Source organism: Aotus nancymaae, unplaced genomic scaffold (genome assembly GCF_030222135.1).
Source record: "Aotus nancymaae isolate 86718 unplaced genomic scaffold, 86718_ANA_hifiasm-v0.15.2.pri h1tg000003l, whole genome shotgun sequence".
Taxonomy (NCBI): domain Eukaryota; kingdom Metazoa; phylum Chordata; class Mammalia; order Primates; family Aotidae; genus Aotus; species Aotus nancymaae.
Genome location: NW_026988414.1, coordinates 77009400 through 77024073, shown reverse-complemented (window position 1 = coordinate 77024073; position 14674 = coordinate 77009400). Strand labels below are relative to the sequence as shown.

General features: G+C 52.2%; 1 long non-coding RNA gene across 2 annotated transcripts; it reads right to left on the bottom strand.

Annotated features, from left to right (window-relative positions):
* Positions 1–2464: 2464 nt before the first annotated feature.
* On the bottom strand, positions 2465–9591 carry LOC135277242 (uncharacterized). 2 transcript variants are annotated; one of them, XR_010344837.1, is made up of 2 exons: positions 7597–9591; positions 2465–5134 (listed from the first exon to the last, which is right to left on the bottom strand). It is a non-coding gene; the product is annotated as an uncharacterized LOC135277242 (long non-coding RNA). The 2 variants fall into 2 exon arrangements; XR_010344838.1 differs by lacking the exon at positions 7597–9591 and adding an exon at positions 5459–7588.
* Positions 9592–14674: the final 5083 nt, after the last annotated feature.

Here is a 14674-nt window from a genome sequence, read left to right as displayed (position 1 = left end):
TCTGAAGGGCCCCACAGGAGCCCCCACCGACAGGCACACCAAGCCAGGTAGCCCTGCCTGCCAGCTCATGGGCCCCCGAGGGCATGAGCTCCCTGGCAAGGACACCCGCCCGTGTAGGTTCACCTAGTGCCACAGGAAGACTTGAGGCTCTAACTCCACCCAGTGCTCTCAGCTCGCCACTTCCAGCAGCATCTCCCTGAAGGTCCAAGGCAGGAATGGGTCGGCTTCAGGGCCTCTACCCCACCAGTCTCAACCTCAATCACTTTCTAAGGATACCAGGCTAGATGCTGCATTCCAGGAGCAAGGCACTGACACCCGCCACATTGCAGTGACAAACCATGACGGCTCAGAGAAGCTGAGCAATCTGAATCTGCTTGAGACACACAGCCAGGAGGCAGAGGAACCACAGCTGGAGCTGGTCTTGCTGATCCTCAGAGACCCTACTTATCCCAACCCTAGCCCTTTGGGAGAGAGGACCGCTGGGGTAAACTGCTCCTGACGCCCTAGCCTGTTTTCTTATCCATGAAAGGGATCTGAGTGAAAGTTCCCATCAAGCTCTGTGGTGCTACAAGCAGACAGAGCCCATCATGCCTCTGTGGCTACAAAGGTGGACCCCGGCATCCTCGGCACCCCCACCCAGGCTCCACCCCCTTGCCTGGGGCCCTCTGGCTGGGCCTGGGGGGCACCTGCTGCAGCTGGCACAGCCCCAGACCTTTTGGAGAAGTCTATCTATATCCAGGCAGGAGCCGTTCCTGGAATCCTACCAGAGTGAGCCCAAGACTGCCCAGTGCTAAGGGGGCCAGGAGGGGAGACCCAAGAAGGCCAAGCCCATGCCTGATGTGCTAAGACACCTTCCCAGAGTTCTTCAGGCCCCCACGGCTGAGTCTCCCACCCCATCCTATCCCCTCTCCCCTTGCTATGTGTCCTTTACAGCAGAGTGTCCCAGGCCCCAGGGAAGGCATCCCGACTGCAGGAGGACTGAGAGGCCATCAGTTTCACCCACATCCCGCACACCCCAGGGAAGGCACCCCAACTGCAGGAGGAGTGAGAGGTCATCAGTTTCACCCATCTCCCGCACAGGCTCTGGCACCAAGAGGGCTCCCACTTGTTTGTGGAAGAACAAATGACCCAATGTTCTGGGCAGAGGTTTAGACTGGGAAACAGGCAGAGCCCATCATGGGATCTTGACCCGAGGTCTGAAGGAACCTCAGAGGTCACCTATGCCACACCTAAGCCCCAGCTTGCACACCTCCAGTGAAAGGGAGCTCACTACTCCTTAGCATCCCATATGCCCTTCACCCGCAGGCAGCCTCCCAAGCTATCGGTCTCAGTCCCCTTCTCTGGTGCTTCCCGAGCACTCATTGCAGGGATGGGGACCAGCAGGAGGAAAGCCCTTGAGCAGCAGCAGCCCAGGGTGGCAGATGATCTGGAGGGCGGGAGGTCAGGGAAGCCTTCCTGGAGGAACTGGCCAGAGGGGAAGCAGGCACACTCCTGATGCCTGGAGTCTCACACCAGGCTTGACCCCCCACCCTGACTCCCTTCGTGACCCTGAGCCAGTGCTAGACCTCTGGGGCCCATGGCTGCCTTTACAAATAAAGATGCTGCCAGAAAGAAAAGCCACCTTCCAAGGTGGTACCAGCTCCAAGCCAGTCATGGGGTGCCTGGCTGCAGTCTGGAAGCAGAGCTGTTGGGCATTGGCTCAGGTTCTACCCACTGGGCATCTGCAGACCAGTGGGCTGCAAGGACAGGCCCCTGTGCTCAGCCACTGCCCCTCAGGGCCACACATGGCTTTAACAATGCCTTCTGAGGCATGGCGCTGACTTGCCAACCTGGGAGGCCTGCCCTGCTCCTCCTGAAGCTGCTCAAGTGCTGCCTACCACCAGTAGTGCTCAGGTTGCCACAGCTCCACCACAGCTTCCACAGGCAGGCGGGGCATGGGGAGGCACCCAGCGAGAGCATGGGCAAGGTCATGGGGCCCCACTCAGGCTGCCACTGGGCCACAGGCACCCAGCATCGGGCAGGCAGCAGGCGATGGCCCCCAGGCACCAGGAGTCCCCCAAACTTGTGGCCACTCAGGCCCTCCCAGGCCTACCTGGAGACTCCCAACCTCCAGTGGCACCAGAGAACCACCCGGGTGATGGGTAGAAACCTGAACCCAGGAGGTCTTAATACCATCCTGTGGTCTGCTGCGATGCCCAATCCCATCCCAGGACTCGGACCCCTTCCCCCACAGCCCAGCGCCAAGCCCCAGCCCTCCCCACCTGGCCTCAGCTCAGCCAGCCTCACCCCTGTGGGCCTGGACCATCCTCTAATGGGATGAGGAATGCCAGAGGAAAGGAGCAGGGAGGACAAGTGGCAGGGGAGAGGTGGAGGAGGGGACAGTCACAGGGATATCACTCAGGTGTGGTGAGGAGAAAATGGGTTTTCAGACTGTATCAGTCAAAACAAAATGCCACAGACTGGGTGGCTTAAAACCATACATTTATTTCTCACAGTTCTGGAGATTTAGGGGTCTAACATGAAGGTGGCAGCTGAATTGGTCCCTGGTGAGGGCTTTCATCCTGGTTTGCAGAGTGCTGCCTTCTCTCTGTGTCCTCACCTGGTCAGGAGAGAAAAAGGGAGAGAGGGAGAGGGAGGGAGAGAGATTACAGGCTCTTTTCTAACTAAACCCATCATGAGGACCCCACCCTGACAACCTCATCTAACCCTAATTGCCTACAAAAGGCTCATCTCCAAATACCATCACACTGGGGGTTAGGGCCTCAACAGAGAAATCTGGGGAGGACATAAACTAAACATGCCATCTATGATGTAAGTGGAAACCCATCTCCTCCTCACCACTGCTGAGGCCACACGCTGCTGTCACAGAGACAATGGAATGTTTTTCCTACACCTGGATCTGTCTTCCCCAGAAGACAGGGCAAGGAAGGAAGATAAAGCTGCAAGCAATGAAGAATTAACAAGGGAATAAGGTTGCCAGATTTAGCAAATAAAAATATAAAACACCAGCATGGCACAGTGACTCATGCTTGTAATCCCAGCACTTTTGGAGGCTGGGGGGGGGGGGTTGTATCACCAGAGTTCTGGAGTTCGAGACCAGCCTAACTAACATAGTGTAACCCCATCTCTACTAAAAATACAAAAATTAGCTGGGCACAGTTAATCCCACACACCTGTAATCCCAGCACTTTTGGAGGCCGAGGGGGGAGCGTTTCACTGGAGTTCTGGAGTTCGAGACAAGCCTAACTAACATAGTGTAACCCCGTCTCTACTAAAAAGACAAAAATTAGCCAGGCACAGTGGCACATGCCCACTAGTCCCACTAGTAGTCCCAGCTACTTAGGAGGCTAAGGCAAGAGAATTGCTTGAACCCAGGAGGCAGAGGTTACAGGGAGCCAAGATCATGTCACTGCACTCCAGCCTGGCCAACAACAGTTAGAGTCTGTCTATATATATAAATATATATATATATCTGTCTCAAAAATACATACTTTTATATACATGTATATATATACACACACACATATATACATATATACATATATATGTGTGTGTGTGTATATATATATATATATATATAAAATGCCTAGTTAATTTTGAATCTCAGATAATGAATAATTTTCTAGTTTAAATATGTTCCATTTTGGGGGGATATACTTACACTAAAAAATTATTTCTTGTTTATCTGAAACTCAGATTAACTGGGAATCCTGTATTTTTTCTGGCAACCCTGAAAGAGAAGGACCAAAAACTCTTGAGGGAAGCCAATGGATTCCAAGAGGGACTGCTGCTGGATTTCTGGATGGATGCTCCTTTCATACATTTAACATTTTTAAACTTACTTTCTTCCTTCCTTTTTCCTTTTTCTTTCTTTCTTTTCTTCTTTTTCTCCCTTTTTCTTTCTCTCTTTTACTTTCTTTTTTTCTTTTTTCTTTTTTCTTTTTTTAGCTTTTCACTAGCTTTAAAAAATTGTGCTAAAATATACATAACCTGAAATTGACCATCCAAACCATTTTGAAGCGTACAGTTCAGTGGCATTAGGCACATTCACACTGTTGTGCAGCGGTCACCACTGTCCATCCCCAGGACTTCTCCATCATCGCAATTGAAACCCGACCATTAAACACTAGCTGCCCAGCCCTGAGAGCCACTGTCTGTCTCTATGAATTTGCCTATTCCAGGCACTTCACATGAGTTAACCTAAGATATCTGTCCTTTTGCACCCGGCTTCTCTGTTTATTACTTATTTTATTTTATTTATTTATTTAATTTATTTTGAGACAGAGTCTCTCTCTGTCACCCAGGCTGGAGTGCAATGGCTCCCTGCAACCTCCACCTCCCAGGTTCAAGCAAGTATCCTGCCTCAACCTCCTAAGTAGCTGGAATTACAAGTGTATGACACCATGCCCAGCTAATTTTCTATTTTTAGTAGAGATGGGGTTTCACCATGTTGGCCAGGCTGGTCAGGAACTCCTGACTTCAAGTGATATTATTGCTGGGCAATAAGGCATCTTTGCTTTTTATTTATTGATGGGGTGTTTTTTTTTTTTTGTTTTTTTTTTTTGATGGAGTTTTGCTCCTGTTGAGTCTCCATCACCCAAGCTGGAGTGCAATGGCACCATCTCAGCTCACTGTAACCTCTGCCTCCCGGGTTTAAGCGAGTCTCTTGCCTCAGCCTCCCAGGTAGCTGGGATTACAGGCATGTGCCACCACATCCAGCTAATTTTTATATTTTTAGTTGAGATGCAGTTTCACTATGTTGATCAGGCTCGTCTCTAACTCCCGACTTTAAGTGGTCCACCCACCTGGGCCTCCCAAAGTGCTTGGATTACAGGTGTGAGCCAGCATGCCCAACAATAAGGTGTCTTTAGAGCAAGAGTTCACCCCTTCCCCATCCTAGCCAGGAATAACACCTGCTTACCTTTTTGTTTCCAACTGAGTGTTCTTTCTTTGAAAGCAATGCAGAGTAGGGAAAGAACTCTGTTTACAGGTGACAATTTCATTGTCAAAAATGACATAAGACTGGACATAGTGGCTCAGACCTGTAATCCAGCACTTTGAGAGTCCAAGGAGGAAGGATTGCTTGAGGCCAGAAGTTTAAGACCAGCCTGGGCAACACAGTGAGACCCTTTCTCTACAAAAAATAAGAGATTAAAAAATTAGATGGGCATGGTGGTGTTACTGGAAAAGGGTCCCAATCCAGATCCCAAGAGACGGTTCTTAGATCTTGTGCAAGAAAGAATCTGGGGGAGTCCACAGTGCAAAGCAATAGCAAGTTCATTTAGAAAAGTAAAGTGGTGGCTGGCCACGGTGGCTCACACCTATAATCCCAGCACTATGGGAGGCCGAGGCAGGTGGATCACTTGAAGTCAGGAGTTTGATACCAGCGTGGCCAACATGGCAAAACCCTGTCTCTACTAAAAATACAAAAAAAATAGCCTGGTGTGGTGGTTCACACCTGTAGTTCCAGCTACTCGGAAGGCTGAGGCAGGAGAATTGCTTGAACCCGGGGGACAGAGGTTGCTGTGAGCCTGGATATCACCATTGCACTCCAGCCTGGGCAACAGAGTAAAAAATAAAAAAAGTAGTGAAGGAATAACTACTCCATAGACAAAGTAGGGTGTTCCTGAAAGTGGAGGAATGGGCCACCCTAGGTACCATGCTTGTTTATATACAGAATAACCAAAAAATTCATGGGGAGATGTGCTCTGCTCAAGGGTTTGTGATAAAGGTTTAAATTTCTTAATTACCATATTTTGCAAGAACTGATATTCCTATTTTAAAGCAAAATTAAGAATTCTTCTGTTCTCAAGATATCGGGATTTTAGGACATTCCTAAGTCTTGGTCTGTTTAGTAGATGTTATCAATCGGTTCCCTTAACCATAAACATCTACATTAAGCAAACGTTAAAATGAACTAAACTGTTATGACAACTGATTAGAGATGACATATTTATTTTCATGAGGAGATTTGGGAAGTATTTCTTCCCTAAAAAGAAAATGCAAACAAAAGCTAACAGTAGCATTGATTTTGAACTTAAAAGAAATGAGAAGTCTCTTAGGAAATCAGGGAAAAAATATGTCCTTGGTGTTTTATATGAAATATCTGTGTTTTAAGGTGGCCTGAGTTCAAATTGTAAAGGAGAATAAGCACAATATTAGATAACCATTAAGGAAATGTCTTTTTCTTTTCATTTTTGCTTAATACAAAAGATCTTCGTCTGAATTCCAGGTCAACTGTCTACTGCCTGCACAACTCTGTACTTTGTAATTTGATGAAATTCTCCTTTGTACATTTCAATTTGCTCAACCAAAAATATTAAAGATAATATCTGTTTCACCAATCTTCTGTACAGAGTTACTGTGAATACCAAAAGTTAAAAGGTATAGAAAAGACTCTGTTATTATAAAATATTTTAAAATAGTTACTATAATGATAATTTTATTGTAATGTAAGTAAACCTGGGAGGATCACTTCAGCTCAGGGAGGTCAAGACTGCATGCCACTGAACTCCAGCCTGGAAGCTTATCTCCAAAAGAAGAAAACATATATATACATATATATATACACACACACACACATGCACACACACAAACACACACACACATATAAACATATATATATATATATATACACAGAGAGAGAGTATACTTTTTTACTTTTTTGATAATAGGTTTATGGAGCTATCTAGCATACACCACTAACTTTATGATAGTAAGTTGAGTTTAATTTGGATTCCAACAGGAAAACAAGGAAGAACAAGTAAAAAATATGTATCTTATGTCACTGGCACCTGTCGAGACTTAACTCTATTTTCTATAAAAATGATTGGCCAATACATTAGTGTTAGAATTTATCTATTAGCTTTTATAGTAAGCAAGAAGAAGCCTTTGTCTCTATCCTTTAAAAAGGAAAGCAGTTGAAAATACTATCCTTTCATAGGTAAAAAGGAGGGAAATTTCATAATTTTGCCATTTATTATTCAAAAAATTACTTAACTTTAGATGCAGAAATAACTTATCCTCAATATTTTAATTCTTATTGGGAATAGAGTTTATATATAAAAACATTATTGAATAATCCAAGCTTGCAGAATTAATAAGTGCTAGAAAGAAGGCTGGAAACCAAATGCCCAATTGCCAATCGAATGCTTTTTTAAAAGGATAACCCAAACAATATTGAAAGGAAAATTAATGTAAGCTATTATAAGATATTTGTTAATACTGAGATGTCCTCTTCTTTTATTCTTCCTTTAAATATAGGTCATTTAAATATTTTCATAGATTAAAAGTGGTTTATAAATATTTACACTTTTCCAATAAAAGTGATTCTTAAAGTTAAATAAGAAAAAGTACACTTAGTGACTTTTTAGGAAATCACTTAAAAGGTAAACTTGAATGAACCAGAGTGTTTAAATTGATCATTAATACCATATTTCAGAGTAATTCAGTTCAAGATTCTAATTTATATTTGCAAAATTAGTCTTGTGGATTGGGATCGGTTCACTAACAATATAACCCAACTATTAGGACAACATTTCATTGAAAAGTGACATGGAATAACACCGACCTCAGTACCGCCATGAGCAAGCTTACCTCTTTCGGTTGGGTGGAGGAGCAGCGCGCTTCAGACCATGAGGTGGGCACTCAGGACTGCTCTTCACATTAGATTCCGGATCAGATGGCGTGGGCAGAGAACAGGTCCCATGGGGCTGGAGATTCAGTTTGATAAGGTGTGGCGAGGGTCGTTGGACCACCGAAATACACCTGACACACTCGGGGACGGTGTCGACAAAACGTTGCCTGGCTCCATGAGCTGACTGGTCCCCAGTGACCTGGGCCAACAACCATGGGGCCCTGAATTGGTCTCCAAACCCAAGGATTAGTGCTTCTCAGCACAGCTGTCCGGATAAGGTGGGAACAACCACAAAGAGGCGAGCGTACTGAGCAGCAGAGGTGGCAAGAGCTGGAATTGGTCTCCCATAGGGGCAGATCAGGAGCAGAGAGTGTCTCAGAAGCTTTCTGGGGCATATCCCAGCTCGAAACTAATGTCCAGGAATGCCGCCGAAGACTCCCAAGAAAGCCAAGCGGAAGCACAGCACATCTGCGACCACAGGAGGTCCTGTGCCGGACTCCAAGCCTCTGACCGGGACTCCCACCAGAGGAGCCAAGAGGAGCCCGCAAAGTACAAAACGCCCCCAGTCCCACGCCGCAATCACTATCCACCACCTGGCCTGCACCCAGCTAACCCCAGTCTCGTTACCTCCGTAAAATCCCTGGCAGCCAGCACGTTCAGTGCTGAGCGGTTGTCCTAGCCAGCAACACAGCAATGAGAGAGCACTCAACTCTCAGAAAACCGCTGCGGATGAAAGGAAACACAGCCTTGATGAGCAGATCAAGATCAATGCCAGCCACGGCTGCCACCCTCTCCTCCTAGGAAAAGGATGCAGCCGTCTGATGGAATAAAGTGACCAAGGATTTCCTTGGTGGTGGGAGCTACGGGGCAAGCAGGGATCCAGGAGCGTCACAGATATCCAGTCACTCAGTAACGTGAGTGCTGAGAAAGAAGCACTTTCTTTGACATCTGTCAGAACGTGTCCTGTAGGTGAAGGCACCGGACCCCCTCCTCACCTCAGCGGAATGTATCCTCACGTTATCTGACCGTATGATTTCTTCACACATCCTCCGACACGGAAAGAAATCCCAAGAGGAAGAAGGGGTGCCCGACTCACCCCCTGAAGCTTCAGCTACACAAGCCCTGGAATCAGAATTGGGCTCAAAGGGGTCCTGAGGACAGGATGCCTAGTATGAGTCCAGCCCTAGATGTGCCGCCGGCCCAAGGGCACTTGGAGGAGTTCGGTTTTGGGTGTGTCATGCCGCTCTTCTTTCTCGAGGAGTGACGCCCGACGGGTTGGGCAGGTTATTAGGACGGTTGCATGTGGGAGCCAGACCCCGCTACACTGAGGCTTTAGAGATCACCAGCGCAACAAAGAATGCAGAGCCACTGTCCCCAAGCTAAGCCAAATGCAGACCCGCACCAGAAGGTAGGCGGACTGCCCACAAACGGGGCTGGAGTGCACTGGGCGCACTCGTGTCAGCATGTCGCACCCACACCCACATGCACACACTCAACACACTCCGAAAGATACACGCATACACACACTCACACGAACACAGGAAGACACACGGAGACATCCAACACTCGCCCGGAAAAACACCCTACCAGGCAGCTCCTGAGGCTGCGGCGTTCAGCTCTCTGCCGGGAAGCCCCTCGGGGAGAGGGCAGCCAAGCGGCAGGCAGGCAGGCAGGCCTTACCTGGAAATCGCAGCCGGGAGGGCTTTCAACGAGGGGCGCCTTCACACCGTCTGGGCAGGCCCGAAGAATCGTGCGGATTCCTGGGGATCGCCCTGGGCATCCTGGAAGACCCTTGGGACCTTCTCTCAGCCTGATTCAGAGTTCCGGATTCCTCAAATCTCGGGACCATGGCATAATCCCGCGGAGAGGGAGGGCCGCTGCCAAACGCAGAGGCACTGCCACAGAGGGCCCCTGCTTGCCTAAGCCGCTCAGACCGTTCCCCAGGCAACGGTGGCGGTTACTGTGACGCGAGCCCCTGCTCAGCGCGGGCGCGTGCCTCAGGCTGCTTGCGCATGCGCATTCGCGTAGCCGGCTGGGGAGGTGCAACGGTGGCGCTGTCCAGCTGCTGCCGCACAGGTGCACGGGGGAGGCGGTGCCAGGGGCGGCTCTGGGGAGGGGGCTGCGTGCCACAAGCGGCGTTGGACCCCGACAGTCCTGACCTCAGTACCTCCTTGAGCCGGCTTTCCTCTTTGTGTCGGGTGGAGGAGGAGCGCGCTTCAGACCGTGAGGTGGGCACTCGGGACTGCTCTTCACATTGGATTCCGGATCACATGGCGTGGGCAGAGATCGGGTCCCATGGGGCTGGAGATTCAGCTTGATGAGGTGTGGCGGGGGTCGTTGGACCACCGAAATACACCTGACACCCTCGGGGACGTTGTCGGCAGTACGTTCCCTGGCTCCATGGGCTGACTTCTTCCCTGTGACCTGGGCCACCAACCATCGGGCCCTGCCTTGGTCTCCAAGTCCAGGGATTACTGCTTCTCAGCATTGCTGTACGGATCAGGCGGGAACAACCGCAAAGACGCGAGCCTACTGTGCAGCAGAGGTGGCAACAGCTGGAATTGGTCTCCCATAGGGGCAGATCAGGAGCAGAGAGTGTCTCGGAAGCTTTCTGGGGCATATCCCAGCTCGAAACCGATGTCCAGGAATGCCGCCGAAGACTCCCTAGAAAGCCAAGCGGAAGCACAGCACATCTGCGACCACAGGAGGTCCTGTGCCGGACTCCAAGCCTCCTTCCGGGACTCCCACCAGAGGAGCCAAGAGGAGCCCGCAAAGTACAAAACGCCCCAGCTCCACGCCGCGATCACTATCCACCACCTGGCCTGCACCCAGCTACCCCCCAGTCTCATTACCTGCGTGAAATCCCTGGCAGCCAGCACGTTCAGTGCTGAGCGGTAGTCCTAGCCAGCAACACAGCAATGAGAGAGCCCTCAACTCTGAGAAAACCGCTGCGGATGAAAGGAAACACAGCCTTGATGAGCAGATCAAGATCAATGCCAGCCACGGCTGCCACCCTCTCCTCCTAGGAAAAGGATGCAGCCGTCTGATGGAATAAAGTGACCAAGGATTTCCTTGGTGGTGGGAGCTACGGGGCAAGCAGGGATCCAGGAACTTCACAGATATCCAGTCACTCAGTAACGTGAGTGCTGAGAAAGAAGCACTTTCTTTGACATCTGTCAGAACGTGTCCTGTAGGTGAAGGCACCAGACACCCTCCTCACCTCAGCGGAATGCATCGTCACGTTATCTGACCGTATGATTTCTTCACACATCTCCGACACGGAAAGAAATCCCAAGAGGAAGAAGGGGTGCCCGACTCACCCCCTGAAGATTCAATTACACAAGCCCTGGAATCAGAATTGGGCTCAAAGGGGTCCTGAGGACAGGATGCCTAGTATGAGTCCAGCCCTAGATGTGCCCCGGCCCAAGGGCACTTGGAGGAGTTCGGTTTTGGGTGTGTCATGCCGCTCTTCTTTCTCGAGGAGTGACGCCCGACGGGTTGGGCAGGTTATTAGGACGCCTGCATGTGGGAGCCAGACCCCGCTACACTGAGGCTTTAGAGATCACCAGCGCAACAAAGAATGCAGAGCCACAGTCCCCAAGCTGAGCCAAATGCAGACCCGCACCAGAAGGTAGGCGGACTGCCCAAAAACGGGGCTGGAGTGCACTGGCCGCACTCGTGTCAGCATGTCGCTCCGACACACACATGCACACACTCAACACACTCCGAAAGATACACGCATACACACACTCACACGAACACAGGAAGACACACGGAGACATCCAACACACGCTCGGAAACACACCCTGCCAGGCAGCTCCTGAGGCTGCGGCGTTCAGCTCTCTGCCGGGAAGCCCCTGGGGGTGGGAGCAGCCCCGCGACAGGCAGGCAGGCAGGCCATACCTGGACATCGCAGCCGGGAGGGCTTTCAACGAGGGGCGCCTTCACACCGTCTGGGCAGGCCTGAAGCACCGTGCGGATTCCTGGGGATCGCCCTGGGCATCCTGGAAGCCCCATGGGACCTTCTCTCAGCCTGGTTCGGCCTGCCAGATTCCTCAAATCTCGGGACCATGGCATAATCCCGCGGAGAGGGAGGGCCGCTGCCAAACGCAGAGGCACTGCCACAGAGGGCCCCTGCTTGCCTAAGCCGCTCAGACCGTTCCCCAGGCAACGGTGGCGCTTACTGTGACGCGAGCCCCTGCTCAGCGCGGGCGCGTGCCTCAGGCTGCTTGCCCATGCACATTCGCGTACCCGGCTGGAGAGGCGCAACGGTGGCGCTGTCCAGCTGCTGCCGCACAGGTGCACGGGGGAGGCGGTGCCAGGGGCGGCTCTGGGGAGGGGGCTGCGTGCCACAAGCGGCGTTGGACCCCGACAGTCCTGACCTCAGTACCTCCTTGAGCCGGCTTTCCTCTTTGGGTCGGGTGGAGGAGGAGCGCGCTTCAGACCGTGATGTGGGCACTCGGGACTGCTCTTCACATTGGATTCCGGATCACATGGCGTGGGCAGAGATCGGGTCCCATGGGGCTGGAGATTCAGCTTGATGAGGTGTGGCGGGGGTCGTTGGACCACCGAAATACACCTGACACCCTCGGGGACGTTGTCGGCAGTACGTTCCCTGGCTCCATGGGCTGACTTCTTCCCTGTGACCTGGGCCACCAACCATCGGGCCCTGCCTTGGTCTCCAAGTCCAGGGATTACTGCTTCTCAGCATTGCTGTACGGATCAGGCGGGAACAACCGCAAAGACGCGAGCCTACTGTGCAGCAGAGGTGGCAACAGCTGGAATTGGTCTCCCATAGGGGCAGATCAGGAGCAGAGAGTGTCTCGGAAGCTTTCTGGGGCATATCCCAGCTCGTAACCGATGTCCAGGAATGCCACTGAAGACTCCCTAGAAAGCCAAGCAGAAGCACAGCACATCTGCGACCACAGGAGGTCCTGTGCCGGACTCCAAGCCTCCTTCCGGGACTCCCACCAGAGGTGCCAAGAGGAGCACGCAAAGTACAAAACGCCCCAGCTCCACGCCGCGATCACTATCCACCACCTGGCCTGCACCCAGCTACCCCCCAGTCTCATTACCTGCGTGAAATCCCTGGCAGCCAGCACATTCAGTGCTGAGCGGTAGTCCTAGCCAGCAACACAGCAATGAGAGAGCTCTCAACTCTCAGAAAACCGCTGCGGACGAAAGGAAACACAGCCTTGATGAGCAGATCAAGATCAATGCCAGCCACGGCTGCCACCCTCTCCTCCTAGGAAAAGGATGCAGCCGTCTGATGGAATAAAGTGACCAAGGATTTCCTTGGTGGTGGGAGCTACGGGGCAAGCAGGGATCCAGGAGCGTCACAGATATCCAGTCACTCAGTAACGTGAGTGCTGAGAAAGAAGCACTTTCTTTGACATCTGTCAGAACGTGTCCTGTAGGTGAAGGCACCGGACCCCCTCCTCACCTCAGCAGAATGTATCGTCACATTATCTGACCATATGATTTCTTCACACATCCTCCGACACGGAAAGAAATCCCAGGAGGAAGAAGGGGTGCCCGACTCACCCCCTGAAGCTTCAGCTACACAAGCCCTGGAATCAGAATTGGGCTCAAAGGGGTCCTGAGGACAGGATGCCTAGTATGAGTCCAGCCCTAGATGTGCCCCGGCCCAAGGGCACTTGGAGGAGTTCGGTTTTGGGTGTGTCATGCCGCTCTTCTTTCTCGAGGAGTGACGCCCGACGGGTTGGGCAGGTTATTAGGACGCCTGCATGTGGGAGCCAGACCCCGCTACCCTGAGGCTTTAGAGATCACCAGCGCAACAAAGAATGCAGAGCCACAGTCCCCAAGCTGAGCCAAATGCTGACCCGCACCAGAAGGTAGGCGGACTGCCCAAAAACGGCGCTGGAGTGCACTTGCCGCACTCGTGTCAGCATGTCGCACCCACACCCACATGCACAAACTCAACACACTCCGAAAGATACACGCATACACACACTCACACGAACACAGGAAGACACACGGAGACATCCAACACACGCTCGGAAACACACCCTGCCAGGCAGCTCCTGAGGCTGCGGCGTTCAGCTCTCTGCCGGGAAGCCGCTCGTGGTGGGAGCAGCCCCGCGACAGGCAGGCAGGCAGGCCATACCTGGACATAGCATCCGGGAGGGCTTTCAACGAGGGGCGCCTTCACACCATCTGGGCAGGTCTGAAGCATCGTGCGGATTCCTGGGGATCGCCCTGGGCATCCTGGAAGCCCCTTGGGACCTTCTCTCAGCTTGATTCGGCCTGCCGGATTCCTCAAATCTCGGGACCATGGCATGATCCCGCGGAGAGGGAGGGCCGCTGCCAAACGCAGAGGCACTGCCACAGAGGGCCCCTGCTTGCCTAAGCCGCTCAGACCGTTCCCCAGGCAACGGTGGCGCTTACTGTGACGCGAGCCCCTGCTCAGCGCGGGCGCGTGCCTCAGGCTGCTTGCGCATGCGCATTCGCGTACCCGGCTGGGGTGGCGCAACGGTGGCGCTGTCCAGCTGCTGCCGCACAGGTGCACGGGGCTGGTGGTGCCAGGGGCGGCTCTGGGGAGGGGGCTGCGTGCCACAAGCGGCGTTGGACCCCGACAGTCCTGACCTCAGTACCTCCTTGAGCCGGCTTTCCTCTTTGGGTCGGGTGGAGGAGGAGCGTGCTTCAGACCGTGAGGTGGGCACTCGGGACTGCTCTTCACATTGGATTCCCGATCACATGGCGTGGGCAGAGATCGGGTCCCATGGGGCTGGAGATTCAGCTTGATGAGGTGTGGCGGGGGTCGTTGGACCACCGAAATACACCTGACACCCTCGGGGACGTTGTCGGCAGTACGTTCCCTGGCTCCATGGGCTGACTTCTTCCCTGTGACCTGGGCCACCAACCATCGGGCTCTGCCTTGGTCTCCAAGTCCAGGGATTACTGCTTCTCAGCATTGCTGTACGGATCAGGCGGGAACAACCGCAAAGACGCGAGCCTACTGTGCAGCAGAGGTGGCAACAGCTGGAATTGGTCTCCCATAGGGGCAGATCAGGAGCA